Here is a 16,491-nt window from a genome sequence, read left to right as displayed (position 1 = left end):
TCTTTCGTCAGAGCTTTGCAAACCCAAGTACTATCTTATGGTTGTTTGCCTTTGTCATCTCTCATCATGATTCCACATCGGAGCACAATGTTTACATTCGAGTCTTCCTCGCATGGCTCAGAACTCATCATCTGCAAGTTTTGAGTTGGGGGAGGTGGTAGTGCTTCTTTATCCCATATCCTAGCTATCAACATAGGACAATCTTATGTTTCATGATCAAACAGCATGCAATACTTGCACCATGGGCACGTTGGATTCGTGCAATCATGGTCATAGTGTCCTGGCCCTTCGCAATTGTAGCAAATCAAATGTCTATGACCTCGACTAGGTCCTCCGCCTCTACCTCGTCTGTGCCCCTAAAATCCTCTTCATGCCATTCCTGCATTTTGATCATGGGATCGCATTTCGGCCTGAACCCTGTGGGTGGGTGTTCTATCCATCATCAATTCATAACTCCTACAAGTATGCTCATCCTGTCCCATCGACCTACAAAAATTGCAGGACAACTGTTGCGAATTTTGCGTATACTTCTATAACAAGTGACAATTTTCCGTGGCATGTTTTCCAGCTATTTGACAGATCGTGCGCCACAAATCAAGCGCCACGCTAAGTCCTACTTGAGCTTCTAGCCTTAAAGGCATTGGTCCTCCTCCTGTAAGGTAATTCGTAAAAACTGGGCAGTGGTCTTTGTCATGACCCTGACTCTTGCATTTCACGCACCACACTTCTTTGCACACTTCTGGGTGAATCATCCTATAATGTTTCAGGCTTTGCATCTCAAGGCATAGGTTTTTCAGGTGTGCGTTGATATTTTTAACTCCTAAGTTAGGATCCTGCATCGGGGTCTCGTGAAGCCTCATGGTAATCTCCAAAGCCTCTGCCTGGTTTGTTATCTTCTGCTGCGATAGCGCACTCCTTAAATGTGGTAGTAGAAAATCTACAAACCACCCACAATGTTTTCCATCTGTCAGATTCATATTGGCTTCGCAAATCATACATTTCAGCCTCTGATCCAGCTCCCAAGGAGTCTCTCTAGGTAGCATCATGATCTCTTTGAATCCCACAATTGACTGCGCTTCAAATTTTGACCCACTAAATTCTCTATTTAGCATCATTTGAATATCTACGACTCTCGCATTCAGGTTATTGTTGGACTACTTAATATACTAGGTCAATGCGTGATCCTGTAGGGCACTAACCAATGTCGCTTTCTTTATATGGTCATCTGTAACACCTTCTGCTTCCCATATAGCCCTTACAACAAACCAGAATTGGTATGGATCCTTGTTTCCCAAACCTTTGAACACAGACAACTTCAATGTGTTTTCAATACTGAATCGCAGTGGGGGTGGAGTTGGTACGAGTGAAGATGGCAGTTATGGCGGTGAAGCTAGTGGTGGTGTGGGTGGAGGTGGTATTCATGGAATTATTTGTTTTATCAAATGAATAACACTTCGCGAAGAGACCTTCGCGAGCTCTTCCTCATCCCCTCGCTGAGGTGAAATCAAGGGGCTATTTTCTAGACCCTTATTTCCTTCGTTCCTGTAAACCTTTTTGCTTCGCATAGCTCCAAACGTCAAGGTAACTGCATAACCCACTTTTCACACAACAACATTTTAATCCAAGTATTCAAAGACTTTTTTTACTTACCTCGCGGTCCTTTGATAAAGCATCGCTTTGCCTTGCTGAAGTTGACTGAGGTGTCAACCGTGGTAACAAATCCTCCTATAAAACAATCGAGCTAATGATCAACGGTGCGCGCTATATTATCCCCCCATGCTTCCAACCTTTGCACCAGCTCTGCGGTCCACACAATAGGACCGTGAAGTTTCCACCTTCCCTGGCTATCTGCTAGCTTCGTGATCCACTCGTATAGCTCACTAGGGAAGGACGCGAAAAATATTTCGTGGATCTCTGTATATAGGTAGTTGTCTAACCACTCTTCTTTTGATAGTCGCGGGTTTATGTTCTCCTACGCCGCGAACTCGTGAATTCTCATGTCCAACCAACCTTTGATTTCTTTCTTAGTTGGATTCCAATGATACGAAATAACACATCTCTTATGCAGATTCTGGTCCTAGCAACGGAACAATTTGTTGGGTTATGGGGGCCTGACCCAGGTTTAGAGTCATTTAGCCAAACAAATCCCTACACTACTAGCCCTTTCGACATTAGCCCGCAGAGCACGAACTGAAGTCTCACCCAAAGTAGTATGGGGGGATGCTGGAACCAAGTTTCCACACCCTTGAGATGGATGTGATGTCGGTTTAGTCCAACTATTCCTACCTTCGCGTAGGTTGCTTTGTGCTCTGTTCTAACCTTCAGTACCTTTGCGATCTATTAAAATCATCTTTCGCACATCCCGAACCAGGGGCTGAGATGCTTTCACATTGCTATGGCAGCGAACTGCACTATTTCCAAAACTAGACTAGGTATTTTACTTATCCTATTAACAGATCTTGATAATCTTTGCGTAAACAGATATTCAACTTGCATTCTCTTAGACAATATAGTTATACACATTCGCACATCATATAAGAATTAGAAGTGAAATTCATACCCGATATAACAGATGCATAAAATAGGAAATAAATACGCAGAAATGATAGAAACTTATCTTTATTATTGCTTCCAAATGATTACAGACTTCGACTCGCCCTGCGTACTCAGCTACAGGGGTCCATACACTCAGTTGCGAACTACTAGGCCTCTGTGCACTTAGCTGCAGAGCCTCTTCCTACTCTACGACCCGAAACTAGACTTTACACTTCAGAACTATCTCGCATACATCATTATTGATTCTTAGAATATGCTATCAAAATACTTAGAGCTTCGCTCTATTTATACAATCCCATGTTCCGCAAACCATGGGTAGATCTCTACAGTTTACATTACATTATCAATTAAGGGTGTTCAACCCTATGACTCTTTAATAACTACGTGCTCCACGCCCACAAAATGCAGAGTCTTTACATTGGAATTACAAAACTTGGACCAAAATTTGGGTTCTAAGCCCCAAAACTGCCCTTGGGGGATCTCGTGCCCAATAGTAACTATTGGGTGTAAGGGTGTTGGTGGGGCATGCTACTTGTGGTTAAAATCTTGCATTCATCGCATTTTTGAACAGCCATAATACAATATCTAAAAATGAAAGGCCAAAAATAAGCAACGCAAAGGATTTTCTGAGTAGTGGTGTAGCCTGACATATGACCACCATAGGAACCAAAGTGGCATTCATTCATTACCTATTCAGCCTCTTCAAGTTTAAGACATCTGTGAAGAACAGAGTCCACACCGAATCAGTACAATGTATCACCAAGAATCTCATAGGGTTTGGATTGATGCCAAATGTGGTGTGAGTCGGATCAAGACAACTTAGATCGGAAGGTTTGGGTTTGAAGATAAATGATAATATCTCCATACCACAGGTCAAGAGTGTTGAAGAGAAACAAATTTTCATCAAAAATCTACTCAGAAAAATTAGTAGAAGTGCTTGCAGATGGAAGGGCACATATCAACTCAGCAAAAACAAGTGATTTCTTTGATTTACTGGTAGTAAACTCCAAATCAAACTCTTGCAGGATAACAATCCATTTGGAGTATTTAACCCCTAGTAATTGATGAGTCAATATATAGGTCATGGGATTGCAATTGGAAATCACCATGGTTTTTCGTAAAAGGATATAATGAAAAACTCTTTGAACAACATGGACTGCTGCCAAGGCAAGCTTCTCAACATGGCAATATCGATATTCAGTGTCAAGAAGATTTCGGCTTAAATAATAAACCACATGTTTTTTGCCATCATCGTCATCTTGAACTAACACCATAACCATGGTATTATTAGTTGTAGCCAGGTAAAGGAAATAATCGCATAGGTAATCAGGGGGATGCAGTAAAGGAGCACTGATAAGTGTTTATTTTAAAGCATCGAAGGATTTATGGGCAACTCCATCCCAAATGAAAGGGATCCCCTTCTTAAGCAAGCGATTAAAACCCTTGGCAAGTTCAGCGTAGTTAGGAATGAACCGATGAAGAAAGTTAGCCTTTCCTTGCAGGCTTTGCAATTACAATAATGAGGTGGGGGGGGGGATAAGTTGACAATAGCATCAACTTTTAAAGGATCGATTCGGATACCTTCGCGGGACACCACAAAACCCAAGAGTCGACAAGATTCAATGTAAAAAATTCACTTATGAAGATTGAGATGGATGTTATAATGTCAACATGACATAAATATGCATCTTAAGTGGTTTGGATGGTGATGATGCTTAGCAGAATGAGCTGGTAAGTCGTCAAGGTAAGGTTGAACAATGTGTCGAATATCATGAAACACATAAGAAATTTCTCTCTAGAAGGTAGTGCCAACATTTTTTAAACCAAAAGGAAGCTTCTTATAGGTAAAAGTTCCCCCTGGATAGATAAAGGTCGTCTTATTTTGATCAATAGGTGAAATGTTGATCTGCTTGTAGCTAGAAAAACCACCCATAAACGAGAAAATATCACTCCCTTCACACTCGTCAATGATCTGATTGATAAAAGGAGTAAGATAATTATCTTTTGGACAAGTGCAATTAATGTTGTGGTAATCAACATAAATGCGAATTGTGCCTTGCTTTCTGGCAACAGGGACAATGTTAGACACAAAATCGGTCAATGGGATGAGATAGATAAAACTATCTTTTAAAATATTTTCCATTTATTCTTTAATCGCAGCAGCCTTCCATGGATGCATAGGGCGAAGCCTTTGGTGAATAGTCTTTGCACTAGGATAATTAGGTATTTCATGCTCCACTATTGCTAGATCAATACCAATAATTTCCTTGTGCAACCACGCGAAGACATCTCAAAATTATTTGAAAAGTTCAGTGTAAACCTTGATCTCATTGGGAGAACAAGAAACCCAAATATGAATGCTATCAACAATTCTAGGTTTAATGGAAATGTCAAGAGGTAGGGTTGTAGTAATGTTTCCCATATTACCCTCATAAAGGAATTCATGCACTAAAACAGGTGTTTGAAGTGGGTGCATTGGGCAATGAGAAACAAACGCTTCAAGAAACGAAGGCATTTGACTGGGGCTAGGAAGAAATGAAGAACGATGATGGAGACTGTTCCAACAAGTTTCATCTAAATGCATAACCTCAATGATACTCTCGTCGGTGGGGAATTTCTCGTTCAAAGGATCCGAAGAATCTGAAGAACCAATCCAAGGAGATGGAACATAAGCGTCCAGGTTCATACTAAAAACATCATGACTTTCTAAAGTGGCCATTGAAGCCAAGGCAATTTCTTGATAATCTTGCTCTAATGGATTTAACGACATAGAATCACCAAATGAATCAATTTGATCTCGAGTAGGAACAATCCAAGGATTTTTAGAGACCAAGATCATATTGACCGAAGTGGCATTCGGATGTGGGAGAGTAAAAGTACCCATTAAAGAAGAGTCTTTGAAAAGACCTGCTGCCACACTCTCATAAAGAATATTGGTATTTCCCACATATGAGACATTGTCGTTCAATCTACCGGAAGAGAAAAAAGATAGTTGGTCAACTTTGACAATTTTCCCTTCATGATGAAAGCGAAGCACCTGGAACAAAGAAGAAACCACGCAAAACATAGCATGGGTCCAACTTCGCCTGAGAAGAAGGTTGTAATTGAGATTTGCATCTACAACTTCCACTTCAAGCTCAATGACCCTTCCTTCCAACATGATCGGCAAGTTTGTGAGAATACCATATGGATGTAAGCCTCTGCCATCAAAGGTCTCCAAAGTGTTCAAGGATTGATTAATAGGAGGAGAGCCAATGGCCTTCCAACACAAAACAGACATGATGCAGGTAGAAGCATCTTCATCAATAACAATATGATGGATTGTCTTTCCTTTAATGATAACTTGAATCAGAAAAGAAATCTAATGAGGAAGACGAGGAACTTGGTTTTCAAGATCAAAGGTAATTAAACTCAAATCGAATAGGATCAACAACACCTATAGCAGACAACAATGATTTCCTCAGCGTTGGACATGTTTGGAGAACTTCCAAAGAATACATCACCAAAGGTGCTTGAGCTAAATCCTCAACAATATTATAATGTTTTGTAGCTCTAGCATTCGGATTGTAAGATGATTTTTGAAGTACACCATTGGGAGGTGGTCGGATTACAGATGCACTGTTAGGACACTCAATATGGAGCAGACCAAAACTAGATGAAGTGGAAGTAGAAGGTATATTAGTGACTTATTTTTCAACCATCTACTTTTGCAAGGTTTGATAGTCCTTTGTTCGAGTAGCAATCGAAATAGGCGATGAACCCTGCATCATGAAAATTTGAGAACCATAGGAGGTAGAGGGTTGCGATTCATCTACCAACTGTGTCTACTAAGATGGAAATGGTTCTTTCAAAATATCCTGAGTCCCTCTCAATAAGTGGTTAACTTCAAATCGTCAGGGACAATCCTTGGTATAATGATCTTCCTCAGAGATGAGGCAAGGATATTTCGGCTTATGCTTGGAAGCATCATCAGCAAATGATTTGGTTGATCCTGTCTCAGGGTATTGGATTTGGCTTTACCTTTACCCTTTTTCTTACCTTTTGAGGCCTTTTCTATTGTAGTAGACTGAACAACATGTACCTCAGAGGTTTTACCAAGACTTGACGAATTTTTCAAAGGATTATTGGAACAAGTGTTTGAAACAGATTTCTGCTTCGAAGAAGCCTTAGCAGAAGTCTGAGACACTAAACCAATTACACCATCAACAGTTCGTACATCGGGAGACTTTGAGGCTTCCAAATCCGAAGATGGTCTTGGAGCATCCGGAAACATCTAACATAACGTGCCAGATTGTGAATAGACTAAGTTTATATACTGAGCACCGGTAATAGCTTGTTCTTTAGTAACACATTCACAAATAGCCATATCCTTACAAATCTTGTTAAAAAACGATTTTGTGAACCATTCTGTCAACAACTCATCAGCAATCTTGAATTTGATGTGGTGACACCGACGTCTCCCTTCATGAATATGATTGGAAATGTGGGTCATGATATCTTGCTTAAGGGATGTGAGCAAATCTGTGTTAGTTTCATACCGAACTGGAAATTGGAAGTGGGTGAGGAAGGCCATAACTCAAGAGTTAAAGTCAGCATAGGTAGCTCGAGGCAATGGGATATACCATTTTGTGGTATCACCTGTTAAGGTTATATGAAAGAGGTGAAGATGGATATAATCGTCAACATACGAACTAGAGGAACACTACAAGTGATATGGCATCACATTGGCTTGCGGGTCCTATTTAGACATTCCTTCGAATTTAGGGCAATCGCTTGGAATTTTCATAGGAATTCGAGGCTACTAAGGCGAATGAAGGATAGGATCATTCGTAAGCCATGAAACATCAAAGAGTTCCAACGTAGCCAATAAGGGAGACTGTAGATTGAATGGCATGTAGGACCTTTGAGGAGATCCAAACTGTGGGTTCCGACCTTGCTGGTAACGATTCTACCCCCACAATGGAGGGTTTTAACCATATGGGTTTTGATTTTGTCCCCATTGAGCGGTACCTTGACCATAAGGTGGATTTTTTCCAGGGTAGGTTTGATATTGACCTATCATAGGTCGTTGATAAGCATTATACGTGGCAAACAGAGTGTAAGTTTTTTGAACCTATTAACCCTGGACCTGAAGAGATTGGCCCTACTACTGTAGGGGTTGAACTTGTGTTTGCAAGGGTTGATCTTGTTGATATGCATATGAAGCTTGTTGCGGAGGTTGACCTTACTGCCGCAAAGGCTGACTTTGTTGTTGCAAAGACTGACTTTGTTGTTGTAAAGGTTGACTTTACTGATGCAAAGGTTTGCCTTACGAATACAAAAGTTGAGTAGGCTTTTGATCAAACTGGGTTTGTTGCTTCAAAGGCTACTAAGACTGCTGCAAAGGTTTCCCTTGCTGTTGAAAAGGTTTCCCTTGTTGCACTAACGAGTCCCCTTACTGTTGCAAGGGTTGCTGGATAGTTCCTTGGGATATACCCTAAGGGTATTGGTAATTTTAGAATTGAATCTTATTATATCCACTAGGAATAGTAGATTGACCAGGCTAGACATAAGATCCTTCTTATGGAGTGTAAGGTGGATTTACCAAGGCTTGTGAACCATGTGGGAAATAAAACTGTTGGAGTGGAATCTAAGCCATATAAGGTTGTTGATACTGGATGTTACTCAACCCGGATGGACCAACAGGGTTAGGAATACCACCAGAATAATGTTGATTAACTCCGATCATGTGAGTTTGTAATCCACTCACATTGGTTTCACCTGAAACAAGAGGAATATTCGAATTTCCCCCCCCCCCCCACCTTGAACAATGTGTCGAATATCATGAAACGCATAAGAAATTTCTCTCTAGAAGGTAGTGCCAACATTTTTTAAACCAAAAGGAAGCTTCTTATAGGTAAAAGTTCCCCCTGGATAGATAAAGGTCATCTTATTTTGATCAATAGGTGAAATGTTGATCTGCTTGTAGCCAGAAAAACCATCCATAAACGAGAAAATATCACTCCCTTCACACTCGTCAATGATCTGATTGATAAAAGGAGTAAGATAATTATCTTTTGGACAAGTGCGATTAATTTTGTGGTAATCAACATAAATGCGAATTGTGCCTTGCTTTCTGGCAACAGGGACAATGTTAGACACAAAATCAGTCAATGGGATGAGATAGATAAAACTATCTTTTAAAATATTTTCCATTTATTCTTTAATCGCAACAGCCTTCCAAGGATGCATAGGGCAAAGCCTTTGGTGAATAGGCTTTGCACTAGGATAATTAGGTATTTCATTCTCCACTATTGCTAGATCAATACCAAGAATTTCCTTGTGCAACCACGCGAAGACATCTCAAAATTATTTGAAAAGTTCAGTGTAAACCTTGATCTCATTGGGAGAACAAGAAACCCAAATATGAATGTTATCAACAATTCTAGGTTTAATGGAAATGTCAAGAGGTAGGGTTGTAGTAATGTTTCCCATATTACCCTCATAAAGGAATTCATGCACTAAAACAGGTGTTTGAAGTGGGTGCATTGGGCAATGAGAAACAAACGCTTCAAGAAACGAAGGCATTTGACTGGGGCTAGGAAGAAATGAAGAACGATGATGGAGACTATTCCAACAAGTTTCACCTAAATACATAACCTCAATGATACTCTCGTCGGTGGGGAATTTCTCATTCAAAGGATCCAAAGAATCTAAAGAACCAATCCAAGGAGATGGAACATAAGCGTCCAGGTTCATACTAAAAACATCATGACTTTCTAAAGTGGCCATTGAAGCCAAGGCAATTTCTTGATAATCTTGCTCTAATGGACTTAACGACATAGAATCACCAAATGAATCAATTTGATCTGGAGTAGGAACAATCCAAGGATTTTTAGAGACTAAGATCATATTGACCGAAGTGGCATTCGGATGTGGGAGAGTAAAAGTACCCATTAAAGAAGAGTCTTTGAAAAGACCTGCTGCCACACTCTCATAAAGAATATTGGTATTTCCCACATATGGGACATTGTCGTTCAATGTATCGGAAGAGAAAAAAGATAGTTGGTCAACTTTGACAATTTTCCCTTCATGATGAAAGCGAAGCACCTGGAACAAAGAAGAAACCACGCAAAACATAGCATGGGTCCAACTTCGCCTGAGAAGAAGGTTGTAATTGAGATTTGCATCTACAACTTCCACTTCAAGCTCAACGGCCCTTCCTTCCAACATGATCGGCAAGTTTGTGAGAATACCATATGGATGTAAGCCTCTGCCATCAAAGGTCTCCAAAGTGTTCAAGGATTGATTAATAGGAGGAGAGCCAATGGCCTTCCAACACAAAACAGACATGATGCAGGTAGAAGCATCTTCATCAATAACAATATGATGGATTGTCTTTCCTTTAATGATAACTTGAATCAGAAAAGAAATCTAATGAGGAAGACGAGGAACTTGGTTTTCAAGATCAAAGGTAATTAAACTCAAATCGAATAGGATCAACAACACCTATAGCAGACAACAATGATTTCCTCAGCGTTGGACATGTTTGGAGAACTTCCAAAGAATACATCACCAAAGGTGCTTGAGCTAAATCCTCAACAATATTATAATGTTTTGTAGCTCTAGCATTCGGATTATAAGATGATTTTTGAAGTACACCATTGGGAGGTGGTCGGATTACAGATGCACTGTTAGGACACTCAATATGGAGCAGACCAAAACTAGATGAAGTGGAAGTAGAAGGTATATTAGTGACTTATTTTTCAACCATCTACTTTTGCAAGGTTTGATAGTCCTTTGTTCGAGTAGCAATCGAAATAGGCGATGAACCCTGCATCATGAAAATTTGAGAACCATAGGAGGTAGAGGATTGCGATTCATCTACCAACTGTGTCTACTAAGATGGAAATGGTTCTTTCAAAATAGCCTGAGTCCCTCTCAATAAGTGGTTAACTTCAAATCGTCAGGGACAATCCTTGGTATAATGATCTTCCTCAGAGATGAGGCAAGGATATTTCGGCTTATGCTTGGAAGCATCATCAACAAATGATTTGGTTGATCCTGTCTCAGGGTATTGGATTTGGCTTTACCTTTACCCTTTTTCTTACCTTTTGAGGCCTTTTCTATTGTAGTAGACTGAACAACATGTACCTCAGAGGTTTTACCAAGACTTGACGAATTTTTCAAAGGATTATTGGAACAAGTGTTTGAAACAGATTTCTGCTTCGAAGAAGCCTTAGCAGAAGTCTGAGACACTAAACCAATTACACCATCAACAGTTGGTACATCGGGAGACTTTGAGGCTTCCAAATCCGAAGATGGTCTTGGAGCATCAGGAAACATCTAACATAACGTGCCAGATTGTGAATAGACTAAGTTTATATACTGAGCACCGGTAATAGCTTGTTCTTTAGTAACACATTCACAAATAGCCATATCCTTACAAATCTTGTTAAAAAACGATTTTGTGAACCATTCTGTCAACAACTCATTAGCAATCTTGAATTTGATGAGGTGACACCGAAGTCTCCCTTCATGAATATGATTAGAAATGTGGGTCATGATATCTTGCTTAAGGGATGTGAGCAAATCTGTGTTAGTTTCATACCGAACTGGAAATTGGAAGTGGGTGAGGAAGGCCATAGCTCAAGAGTTAAAGTCAGCATAGGTAGCTCGAGGCAACGGGATATACCATTTTTTGGTATCACCTGTTAAGGTTATATGAAAGAGGTGAAGATGGATATAATCGTCAACATACGAACTAGAGGAACACCACAAGTGATATGGCATCACATTGGCTTGTGGGTCCTATTTAGACATTCCTTCGAATTTAGGGCAATCGCTTGGAATTTTCATAGGAATTCGAGGCTACTAAGGCGAATGAAGGATAGGATCATTCGTAAGCCATGAAACATCAAAGAGTTCCAACGTAGCCAATAAGGGAGACTGTAGATTGAATGGCATGTAGGACCTTTGAGGAGATCCAAACTGTGGGTTCCGACCTTGCTGGTAACGATTCTACCCCCACAATGGAGTGTTTTAACCATATGGGTTTTGATTTTGTCCCCATTGAGCGGTACCTTGACCATAAGGTGGATTTTTTCCAGGGTAGGTTTGATATTGACCTATCATAGGTCGTTGATAAGCATTATACGTGGCAAACAGAATGTAAGTTTTTTGAACCTATTAACCCTGGACCTGAAGAGATTGGCCCTACTACTGTAGGGGTTGAACTTGTGTTTGCAAGGGTTGATCTTGTTGATATGCATATGAAGCTTGTTGCGGAGGTTGACCTTACTGCCGCAAAGGCTGACTTTGTTGTTGCAAAGACTGACTTTGTTGTTGTAAAGGTTGACCTTACTGATGCAAAGGTTTGCCTTACGAATACAAAAGTTGAGTAGGCTTTTGGTCAAACTGGGTTTGTTGCTTCAAAGGCTACTAAGACTGCTGCAAAGGTTTCCCTTGCTGTTGAAAAGGTTTCCCTTGTTGCAGTAACGAGTCCCCTTACTGTTGCAAGGGTTTCCCTTGCTTTTGCAAGGGTTGCTGGATAGTTCCTTGGGATATACCCTAAGGGTATTGGTAATTTTAGAATTGAATCTTATTATATCCACTAGGAATAGTAGATTGACCAGGCTAGACATAAGATCCTTCTTATGGAGTGTAAGGTGGATTTACCAAGGCTTGTGAACCATGTGGGAAATAAAACTGTTGGAGTGGAATCTAAGCCGTATAAGGTTGTTGATACTGGATGTTACTCAACCCGGATGGACCAACAGGGTTAGGAATACCACCAGAATAATGTTGATTAACTCCGATCATGTGAGTTTGTAATCCACTCACATTGGTTTCACCTGAAACAAGAGGAATATTCGAATTCCCCCCCCCCACCTTGAACAATGTGTCGAATATCATGAAACACATAAGAAATTTCTCTCTAGAAGGTAGTGCCAACATTTTTTAAACCAAAAGGAAGCTTCTTATAGGTAAAAGTTCCCCCTGGATAGATAAAGGTCGTCTTATTTTGATCAATAGGTGAAATGTTGATCTGCTTGTAGCCAGAAAAACCATCCATAAACGAGAAAATATCACTACCTTCACACTCGTCAATGATCTGATTGATAAAAGGAGTAAGATAATTATCTTTTGGACAAGTGCAATTAATGTTGTGGTAATCAACATAAATGTGAATTGTGCCTTGCTTTCTGGCAACAGGGACAATGTTAGACACAAAATCGGTCAATGGGATGAGATAGATAAAACTATCTTTTAAAATATTTTCCATTTATTCTTTAATCGCAGCAGCGTTCCAAGGATGCATAGGGCGAAGCCTTTGGTGAATAGGCTTTGCACTAGGATAATTAGGTATTTCATGCTCCACTATTGCTAGATCAATACCAAGAATTTCCTTGTGCAACCACGCGAAGACATCTCAAAATTATTTGAAAAGTTCAGTGTAAAACTTGATCTCATTGGGAGAACAAGAAACCCAAATATGAATGTTATCAACAATTCTAGGTTTAATGGAAATGTCAAGAGGTAGGGTTGTAGTAATGTTTCCCATATTACCCTCATAAAGGAATTCATGCACTAAAACAGGTGTTTGAAGTGGGTGCATTGGGCAATGAGAAACAAACGCTTCAAGAAACGAAGGCATTTGACTGGGGCTAGGAAGAAATGAAGAACGATGATGGAGACTGTTCCAACAAGTTTCATCTAAAGACATAACCTCAATGATACTCTCGTCGGTGGGGAATTTCTCGTTCAAAGGATCCGAAGAATCTGAAGAACCAATCCAAGGAGATGGAACATAAGCGTCCAGGTTCATACTAAAAACATCATGACGTTCTAAAGTGGCCATTGAAGCCAAGGCAATTTCTTGATAATCTTGCTCTAATGGACTTAACGACATAGAATCATCAAATGAATCAATTTGATCTGGAGTAGGAATAATCCAAGGATTTTTAGAGACCAAGATCATATTGACCGAAGTGGCATTCGGATGTGGGAGAGTAAAAGTACCCATTAAAGAAGAGTCTTTGAAAAGACCTGCTGCCACACTCTCATAAAGAATATTGGTATTTCCCACATATGGGACATTGTCGTTCAAGGTACCGGAAGAGAAAAAAGATAGTTGGTCAACTTTGACATTTTTCCCTTCATGATGAAAGCGAAGCACCTGGAACAAAGAAGAAACCACACAAAACATAGCATGGGTCCAACTTCACCTAAGAAGAAGGTTGTAATTGAGATTTGCATCTACAACTTCCACTTCAAGCTCAACGGCCCTTCCTTCCAACATGATCGGCAAGTTTGTTAGAGTACCATATGGATGTAAGCCTCTGCCATCAAAGGTCTCCAAAGTGTTCAAGGATTGATTAATAGGAGGAGAGCCAATGGCCTTCCAACACAAAACAAACATGATGCAGGTAGAAGCATCTTCATCAATAACAATATGATGGATTGTCTTTCCTTTAATGATAACTTGAATCAGAAAAGAAATCTAATGAGGAAGACGAGGAACTTGGTTTTCAAGATCAAAGGTAATTAAACTCAAATCGAATAGGATCAACAACACCTATAGCAGACAACAATGATTTCCTCAGTGTTGGACATGTTTGGAGAACTTCCAAAGAATACATCACCAAAGGTGCTTGAGCTAAATCCTCAACAATATTATAATGTTTTGTAGCTCTAGCATTCGGATTATAAGATGATTTTTGAAGTACACCATTGGGAGGTGGTCGGATTACAGATGCACTGTTAGGACACTCAATATGGAGCAGACCAAAACTAGATGAAGTGGAAGTAGAAGGTATATTAGTGACTTATTTTTCAACCATCTACTTTTGCAAGGTTTGATAGTCCTTTGTTCGAGTAGCAATCGAAATAGGCGATGAACCCTGCATCATGAAAATTTGAGAACCATAGGAGGTAGAGGATTGCGATTCATCTACCAACTATGTCTACTAAGATGGAAATAGTTCTTTCAAAATACCCTGAGTCCCTCTCAATAAGTGGTTAACTTCAAATCGTCAGGGACAATCCTTGGTATAATGATCTTCCTCAGAGATGAGGCAAGGATATTTCGGCTTATGCTTGGAAGCATCATCAGAAAATGATTTGGTTGATCCTGTCTCAGGGTATTGGATTTGGCTTTACCTTTACCCTTTTTCTTACCTTTTGAGGCCTTTTCTATTGTAGTAGACTGAACAACATGTACCTCAGAGGTTTTACCAAGACTTGATGAATTTTTCAAAGGATTATTGGAACAAGTGTTTGAAACAGATTTCTGCTTCGAAGAAGCCTTAGCAGAAGTCTGAGACACTAAACCAATTACACCATCAATAGTTGGTACATCGAGAGACTTTGAGGCTTCCAAATCCGAAGATGGTCTTGGAGCATCAGGAAACATCTAACATAACGTGCCAGATTGTGAATAGACTAAGTTTATATACTGAGCACCGGTAATATCTTGTTCTTTAGTAACACATTCACAAATAGCCATATCCTTACAAATCTTGTTAAAAAACGATTTTGTGAACCATTCTGTCAACAACTCATCAGCAATCTTGAATTTGATGAGGTGACACCGATGTCTCCCTTCATGAATATGATTGGAAATGTGGGTCATGATATCTTGCTTAAGGGATGTGAGCAAATCTGTGTTAGTTTCATACCGAACTAGAAATTGGAAGTGGGTGAGGAAGGCCATAGCTCAAGAGTTAAAGTCAGCATAGGTAGCTCGAGGCAACGGGATATACCATTTTGTGGTATCACCTGTTAAGGTTATATGAAAGAGGTGAAGATGGATATAATAGTCAACATACAAACTAGACGAACACCACAAGTGATATGGCATCACATTGGCTTGCGGGTCCTATTTAGACATTCCTTCGAATTTAGGGCAATCGCTTGGAATTTTCATAGGAATTGGAGGCTACTAAGGCGAATGAAGGATAGGATCATTCGTAAGCCATGAAACATCAAAGAGTTCCAACGTAGCTAATAAGGGAGACTGTAGATTGAATGGCATGTAGGACCTTTGAGGAGATCCAAACTGTGGGTTCCGACCTTGCTGGTAACGATTCTACCCCCACAATGGAGGGTTTTAACCATATGGGTTTTGATTTTGTCCCCATTGAGCGGTACCTTGACCATAAGGTGGATTTTTTCCAAGGTAGGTTTGATATTGACCTATCATAGGTCGTTGATAAGCATTATACGTGGCAAACAGAATGTAAGTTTTTTGAACCTATTAACCCTGGACCTGAAGAGATTGGCCCTACTACTGTAGGGGTTGAACTTGTGTTTGCAAGGGTTGATCTTGTTGATATGCATATGAAGCTTGTTGCGGAGATTGACCTTACTGCCACAAAGGCTGACTTTGTTGTTGCAAAGACTGACTTTGTTGTTGTAAAGGTTGACCTTACTGATGCAAAGGTTTGCCTTACGAATACAAAAGTTGAGTAGGCTTTTGATCAAACTGGGTTTGTTGCTTCAAAGGCTACTAAGACTGCTGCAAAGGTTTCCCTTGCTGTTGAAAAGGTTTCCCTTGTTGCACTAACGAGTCCCCTTACTGTTGCAAGGGTTTCCCTTGCTTTTGCAAGGGTTGCTGGATAGTTCCTTGGGATATACCCTAAGGGTATTGGTAATTTCAAAATTGAATCTTATTATATCCACTAGGAATAGTAGATTGACCAGGCTAGACATAAGCTCCTTCTTATGGAGTGTAAGGTGGATTTACCAAGGCTTGTGAACCATGTGGGAAATAAAACTGTTGGAGTGGAATCTAAGCCGTATAAGGTTGTTGATACTGGATGTTACTCAACCCGGATGGACCAACAAGGTTAGGAATACCACCAGAATAATGTTGATTAACTCCGATCATGTGAGTTTGTAATCCACTCACATTGGTTTCACCTGAAACAAGAGGAATATTCGAATTCCCTCCCC

This window comes from Pinus tabuliformis, chromosome 8 (genome assembly GCF_031772625.1).
Source record: "Pinus tabuliformis cultivar Carrire ecotype Pingquan chromosome 8, CPIR1, whole genome shotgun sequence".
NCBI classification, from domain to species: Eukaryota; Viridiplantae; Streptophyta; class Pinopsida; order Pinales; family Pinaceae; genus Pinus; species Pinus tabuliformis.
The sequence above is the reverse complement of the archived record's forward strand: the minus strand, read 5'-3'. Positions refer to the sequence as shown.